Source organism: Moschus berezovskii, chromosome 26 (genome assembly GCF_049115385.1).
Source record: "Moschus berezovskii isolate FMDL1 chromosome 26, NW_MosBer_1.0, whole genome shotgun sequence".
Lineage (NCBI taxonomy): Eukaryota > Metazoa > Chordata > Mammalia > Artiodactyla > Moschidae > Moschus > Moschus berezovskii.
The window spans coordinates 26398826-26406470 of record NC_142485.1 but is presented as its reverse complement, the minus strand read 5'-3'; the positions used below and the strand labels follow the sequence as shown (position 1 = coordinate 26406470).

The 7645-nt window shown below is 40.8% G+C and overlaps 1 non-coding gene across 1 annotated transcript; it reads right to left on the bottom strand.

The window, feature by feature from the left end:
• Positions 1–6656: 6656 nt before the first annotated feature.
• LOC129549494 (small nucleolar RNA SNORA81) lies at positions 6657–6843 on the bottom strand. The gene has a single exon (XR_008684590.1). It is a non-coding gene; the product is annotated as a small nucleolar RNA SNORA81 (small nucleolar RNA).
• Between the last annotated feature and the right edge of the window lie 802 nt (positions 6844–7645).

Genomic DNA, 7645 nt, shown 5'->3' with positions numbered 1-7645 from the left:
ATATTATATATGTGAAAATGAAAGTGTTAGTTGCTTAGTTGTATCTGATTCTTTGTGACCCCATGGACTGTAGCCTGCTAGGCTTCTCTGTCGATGGAATTCTCCAGGCAAGAATACAGGAATGGGTACAGGGGATCTTCCTGACCTAGGGATCTACCCTGGGTCTCCTGCATTGGCAGCAGATTTTTTACCCTCTGAGCCACCAGGGAAATTCCATATATTATATACACACACACATATGTATGAGTATGTCTGACTGGGCAGAAGACCTAAATAGACATTACTTCAAAGAAGACATACAGATGGCCAGTAGACACATGAAAAGACGCTCAACATCACTATTATTACAGAAATGCAAACCAAAACTACAATCAGATATGAACTCATACCACCCAGAATAGCTATCATCAAAAAATCCACAAATAATAAATGCTGGAGAGGGTGTGGAGAAATGAGAACCCTCTTGCACTATTGGTGGGAATGTAAATTGATACATCCACTATGGAGAATACTATGGAGGTTCCGTATAAAGCTAAAAATAGAGCTGCCATATGACCCTGCAATTCCATTCCTGGGCATATATCTGGAGAAAATCATGATCCAAAGGGATACATGCAGCCCAATGTTCATTGCAGCACTGTTTAAAATATCCAAGACATGGAAGCAACTTAAATGTCCATCAGAGGAATGGATAAAGAAAATGTGGTACATATATACAACAGAATGTTCAGTTCAGTTCAGTTCAATTCAGTTGCTCAGTCGTGTCCGACTCTCCGCGACCCCATGAATCACAGCACGCCAGGCCTCCCTGTCCATCACCAACTCCCGGAGTTCACTCAAACTCATGTCCACAGAGTGGGTGATGCCATCCAGCCATCTCATTCTCTGTCGTCCCCTTCTCCTCCCTCCCCCAACCTTTCCCAGCATCAGAGTCTTCCAGTCCTTTAAAAGGGATGAAATTATGCCATTTGCAGCAACATGGATGGACCTAGAGAGTGTCATAAAGAATGAAGTAAGACAGAGAAGGAGAAATATTGTATGACATCACTTCTATGTGGAATCTAAAAAGATATGCTACAAATGAACTTACTTACAAAACAGAAAGATATGCACACACTTAGAAAACAAACTCATGGTTGACAGGGGGAAGGAACAGTTAGGGAGTTTGGGATAGACATGTACATACTGCTATATTTAAAATGGATAACCAACTAAGACCTATTGTATAGCACATGGAACTCTGCTCAATGTTATATGACAGCCTGGATGGGAGGGGGTTTGGGGAAAATGGATATATGTATATTCATGGCTGAGTCCCTTCGCTGTTTACCTGAAATTATCATAACATTATTAGCAGCTATAATATTCACAGGTATATTCACAGCTATACTCCAAAACAAAATAAAGAATTCAATTAAAAAAATAATAAAAATTTAGCTCCCAAAACTATGAAAGAAATAATTTCTTTTAAGCCATCAGGTTTTTGGCTATTTGTAACTGCCACCAGAGGAAACCACGTGTGTGTGTTCATGTACATACGCATGCACACACGTATATACATGTTTGTGTGTGTATCTGTCAGCCTAGAACATATCAGTGTGCTGCTGTTGCTGTTGCTAAGTCGCTTCATTCGTGTCCGACTCTGTGCGACCCCATAGACGGCAGCCCACCAGGCTCCCCCATCCCTGGGATTCTCCAGGCAAGAACACTGGAGTGGGTTGCCATTTCCTTCTCCAATGCATGAAAGTGAAAAGTGAAAGTGAAGTCGCTCAGTCGTGTCCGACTCTTAGCGACCCCATGGACTGCAACCCACCAGGCTCCTCCAGTGTAATTCAATGTAATTTAACTTTACTGCTTCATCTTCTTTTCCTTCAACTAAAGTTAAAAAATAACCTCCTGGAAGATATCCTTCTAGCTCTTGGTTTTATACAACTTACTCTACTTAATTTTTTTTAAATACAATCTAAAACTTAAACTTCACTATGTGTCTTTCCTATGTGTCAGTTGGTTATTTTTGACCTAATAAAGTGATGTGTCTGTCCCGTGTTGTTCTTGTTCCATTAACGTTCCACAATCAGTGAGGTTTACAAGCTCAAAGAAAATAAATCACCAATTTAATAAAATTAAAATGTGTTTCAGTCCTGAAGATTTTATTCTTCCATAAAGAATTTTCATCGATAAATACAAGTACATAGGCTTTCATATACTGTATCATCTCTGGGTCCTACAGAATGTTGATTCCCTCTTCTAGGTCTCATATTTTTATATATTTCTATAGCACTAGATTATGAGACCTTTGAGAGAGTTTTGGTCCCAGGACTTAATTGGGCCTCAACAAATGCTTATTAAATTAACCCTGAAAACTGTGAAATAAATCAAGTGCCTGTCCATTAAAATATCCCATAAGGGCTAAATCTAGACTGTACGTCACAGTTAGGAAGATCACAAATGTAAATATATAGGGTTTAAGGTGATTTGCAAAAGATTTGTAGGTAAATCACACATTCAAAGACCATGTAGATTTCTCTTTGGCAAATGTGAGTGAAATTCTATTCATCACGGTCCACAATATGGCTATAAGGCATAAGTAACAACCTTTTTCATTCTTGCTAGTGAAAAGCCTTATTTACTCCAGACTTAGTTTATGTTTTCTTACAAACAAAAAGCAAAAGTTTAGACCGGCAACACAAATGGAATCCTTCACCCATGCAACTTACACACTGAACACTGAAGCTGACTACATCAGTAGTATGATGGTTGTTTGATTATGAGATGAGAAGCACTGTGAGAGAAATAGAAATAAATTCTGCATCTGACCTTAAGAGAAAGCCGTTACAATCAATTAAAAGAAACATCAACAGCTAGCAGGTACAATGATCTTCATAGTGTTACTGCCTTCCACTAATCTTCCAGAGAGGTAACTCTGGGATGCTGTGCTCAAACTACTTAAAGCCATTCATCTCCAAGAAGTTGTGACAGTTACCTTGCTATTTTCTTCCCAGTCCTCAAGGGGAAATTTAATCAAGATTGTCAGAGCTTGAAAGAAAAGGGGGAAAATACACACAATCAAGCTACCCTTCAATAACCAGATAAAACCACCAAGAATTAATCAAAACTTAACTTGAAACCCTTCCAGAACTGCAAAACTCTCACACTATCCCAGAGATAGATGATCCCATGAGTTCTGATGTATGCAGCACACCAATTTGATAAAATGGTGATGTTTTCCTGCTGTAAGTGGTATAATTCACTATGCATCATATGCATTCATTTAATAAGATCCCTGTTTCACACTCAGCCAGACATTTCTCACAAACTGCCATCTTCACAGGTCACCCGCTCTGCTGATTCAGCTTTCTACTGTAGAGGGTCAGGCTGCCACCAGCTGCCGTTTTTTCATGACACAAGCTAATGATCTGGTGCTTTCTTGCATGTTGAGGTTAATAGATAACTAATATATTTTAGCACATTCATTATGGCCAGTTTTCCACTAAGAAAAAAACTGCACATTGGGTTGTTCTGCTTTGACAAATGGGGTGCTACATCGTGAAGGCTGATTAAAATCAATACTTCTGTGGAAAATTACATACAAGATGTATTAGTATCCAGGATACTCTGATAAGAACGCTTCTGATTCTCAATTCTGCTCTCACCCCACACCCTCAAAAAATCACACTAAAACTGGATGTGATTATTCATGAGGAAGTCAGTGTTTTTTCAACTGACAAATTAAAATTACTCATCAGTTAGGCCATAGCTTGTCATTTAAGACAAGGTGAATCTTGGAGTTTAGTTTGGAGAGTAATGCTAGCTAATGAGGAACTGCAAGAAATTGAAAACATTCTGAAGTCATATTTTATGTCCAGTCGAAATTTCAGAAAGCCTCCAGAAATTCAATGGCATAAACTTTCTCAAATGAAACAACAAGAGAGCAAAGAACAAGCAGAGAGCAATAATTCAGCAGAGGAGGAAAGCAAAATTGGAGATGACCATGAGACATAAATCCTGTGCAAATGTGCAAACAATTGGGGAAGAACTTTGGGCTTTGCACTGGTACAGAAGACAGACATACACAAATCTTAGCCAGATCTTAAGGGAAATGACCCAAACTAGCAGCAGCATTATATTTAGGTAAGTCTCATAATTCCCTGCCCAGTAACTATCAGTTAAGTATTATTATTTCCATTTCACAAAAGAGGAACATAATCAGAGAGGCTCAGGACCAAAACTGGAATTCAAGCTCAGGTTTGCCTGATCCAAGTTTTGGTTCATTCCACCCTGCCTCTGCCTACATTCCCTAATACCCACTGGCAGAATTAGTCGCTATATACTCTATGTCAGGGGTCCCCTCCCCAACCTCCAGGATCTAATGCCTGATGATCTGAGGCAGAGCTGATGCAATAATAATAGAAATAAAGTCCACAATAAATTTAATGGACTTAAATCATCCTGAAACCATCCTCCCTCCTACAGTCCATAGAAAAATCTTCTTCCACGAACCCATTCCTGGAACCAAAAAGGCTGGGGACAACTTCTCTGTATCCTCAAAGTTTCTCTTTGATTGTTTGGTGGTGGTATTTATTGATTTCTTCATTTTGGGCTTTTATATCTTTGTAGCAGTTCTTATCACTCCGTTTGCCAATTTATCTGCTAACATGACTCTCTCTCATGGGTGCTGAAGCTCCTGGAAGACAAGACATATTTTACTGGTATATTCTCATCACTTAGCAGTACCTGGAACATAGCAGGTACTCAATAAAGGCTTGTGTGCTTGTTCCATCATTAATGCATTAGCATTTATTAAGCTCCCTGTACATGTCAGACACTGGGGATGGAGCAGTAAACAAAAGCAGACAGAAGACCCTGCTCTCAATTAGTGAGCAAAAAACATCACCCAAATCATCACATAAACTAAAACACATTGCATAGCCCACTGAGGCATGTGCTATGTCACAGAGGAGCTTCAAGAGTACAGGACAAGAGGAACTTCAAGAGTACAGGACAGTTTGGAGAATCCAGTAAGGATTCTAAAGAAAAGGATTTGTGAGTGAGCAGTCAAGAACGAGTAGCTGGGTAGAAATCCCTGGCAACCCCTCAGCAGGAGATGACACAGCAAGACTAGATCCATAGAAGGATCAGTGTGGCTGGAGGGCAAAGATGGAGAGGGAAATAGGTAAGCAAGAAGAGACAGGACTGCATCAGAGAAAAACACACACTTCTCATTAACCAGAAGCCATCAATCTATAGAGACTTCCACAGAGAGAAAATCCATGATCACTCATTCCAGTCCCAAAATGTTTGGAGCAGCTGTCCATTTTCTTTCCGAACTCCCTTTAAAAAAAAATTGCTCAACTTATTAGATAAGTAGTACTCCGTTAGCACTGGACTGTCCAGACCAGGGACTGTCAGCAGCAACTTCTCTGACCACTGGAGAGTCAGGGGCACCTCTGAAACAGTAGTACCTGAAAGGAGGAGTCTGAGAAGGCAAGTTTCCTGTAAATGAGGCTGAGAGGAAGCTGCTTGTCCACAGTGCTGGTGGTGAAACTATGCATTCAACGGATTATCCAAAAAATAGTAGCAGTGATTAGCAAAATGAATTGAAAGTTGCCCAATTGTGTCCACTCTTTGCAACCCCATGGACTATAGCCTGCTAGGCTCCCCTGTCCATGGAATTTTCCAGGCGAGAATATTGGAGTGGGTTGCCATTTCCTTCTTCAGGGGATCTTCCTGGACCAGGGGTCAAACCCATGTCTCCTACATTGGCAGGCGGATTCTTTACCACTAAGCCACCAGTCCTAGAGTGACCCAATATCAGCCTGAAAATAGCAGATCCCTCACCTTTCAAGAAGGTGCTGGCACCAGGTAACTGGGCCAGCAATCCCGTCAGATGCATCCCACAAGGGAGAAGTCACTTCTACTCTCTGAAGGTGCTTGCTGCAGCCAGCGTGAGAGGAAACCAATGAGTACAATGCAAAGACCTGCGTGTTGAGTAGTTAAAGTTTTTTGGGTTCTTTTACCCCCAATTAAGTGTGTCTGTAGTGATTCCATCAGCAGAAACTACCAGTACACTGAATTGCCATGCATTCCCTGACATGCTATTTCCATTTTGCTCTGTTAACAAAGACTAGAGTTTAATTTCCAGGGATGTCTCAGCACAGAGGATCCAATGGAATGATTAATTTCTTTTTTTTTTTCTGTTCATTCTTTAGAAACTCATTTTTTATGTATGGATGTGAGAGTTGGACTGTGAAGAAGGCTGATCTCCGAAGAATTGATGCTTTTGAACTGTGGTGCTGGAGAAGACTCTTGAGAGTCCCTTGGACTGCAAGGAGATCCAACCAGTCCATTCTAGAGGAGATCAATCCTGGGTGTTCATTGGAAGGACTGATGCTAAAGCTGAAACTTTACTTTGGCCACCTCATGCGACGAGTTGACTCACTGGAAAAGAGTCTGATGCTAGGAGGGATTGGGGGTGGGAGGAGACAGGGACGACAGAGAATGAGATGGCTGGATGGCATCACCGACTTGATGGACATGAGTTTGAGTGAACTCCGGGAGTTGGTGATAGACAGGGAGGCCTGGTGTGCTGTGATTCATGGGGTTGCAAAGACTCGGACACGACTGAGCGACTGAAATGAACTGAACTGAACTGAAAGATGTATTGCACCAAATCTTAAGACAAAGGACACTGGATGTTAAGAAAGAGATCCACCTCAGTATTTACAACCTAGGGCAGTTACTTGTCTTCTTGTGTGTACTGTGGTTACTTTCTAGGAATGAAGAAACAGCAACTCACGTCCATAAGGTTAAGTCATAAGCAAAGAAAAAATTATTTAAGAAAAACAGAAGGAGTTAAGGTAGCATTAAAGCATCTCTACACTTACATGAAGTTGAAAGACAAAATAGGGTGAGGATAGATTAATAACGAGTATCCTGCATGGTTAGCAATAAAAAATGCTTTTTCATAGACATTAATGGGGTTTATTTTGATTGGTTTTTTATCAGTGGTTGTAATTCTATTTCCTGGATCAATGAGTCCAAAATTGGATATTAGCAATCACAGGGGTACCGTAACTCAGGTAACTCTCGAGGATAAGCAATTAAAATAGATTAGGAAATGGCTTCTTTTCATAGCTGTGGGCTAACTATCCAGAACCAGGCTGCTCTCAGCCCTGCTATGAAACCAAAAAGACTGCTGCTCCGCTGGGGAGAGGGCTCTTTCCATATCCTGTTTTTGGCCCTTATTCTGTCTCCTTCACTTCCTTTTGGTCTCCTGGAAATGAATTCAATTTGTTCACCCTAAGGAACTGAGAGCTGTTAACAGCTTAATATGTAGTCTCTCCCACTGGTATTTGTACTTTGATAGAGAATAATGCCTTAACTCAGACGAGTGAACTGTTTGGGCAATGAACTGAATGGAAAGGATCAGGGGTCAGGATAGGCAGGTACATAACCCCATGTTGCTCACTGGGTCAGCTTATAGGATCAGGTCAGAGAGGGCCCAGACCAGAGATTCTCAAAGTGCAGCCCAGTGAGGCCCTGAGAGACTGTCAGTGGTTATATGAGGTCAAAACTACTTTCATAATAATACTAAGATGTCATTTACCCTTTTACTCTTGTTTTCTTATAAACATGGTGGGGTTTT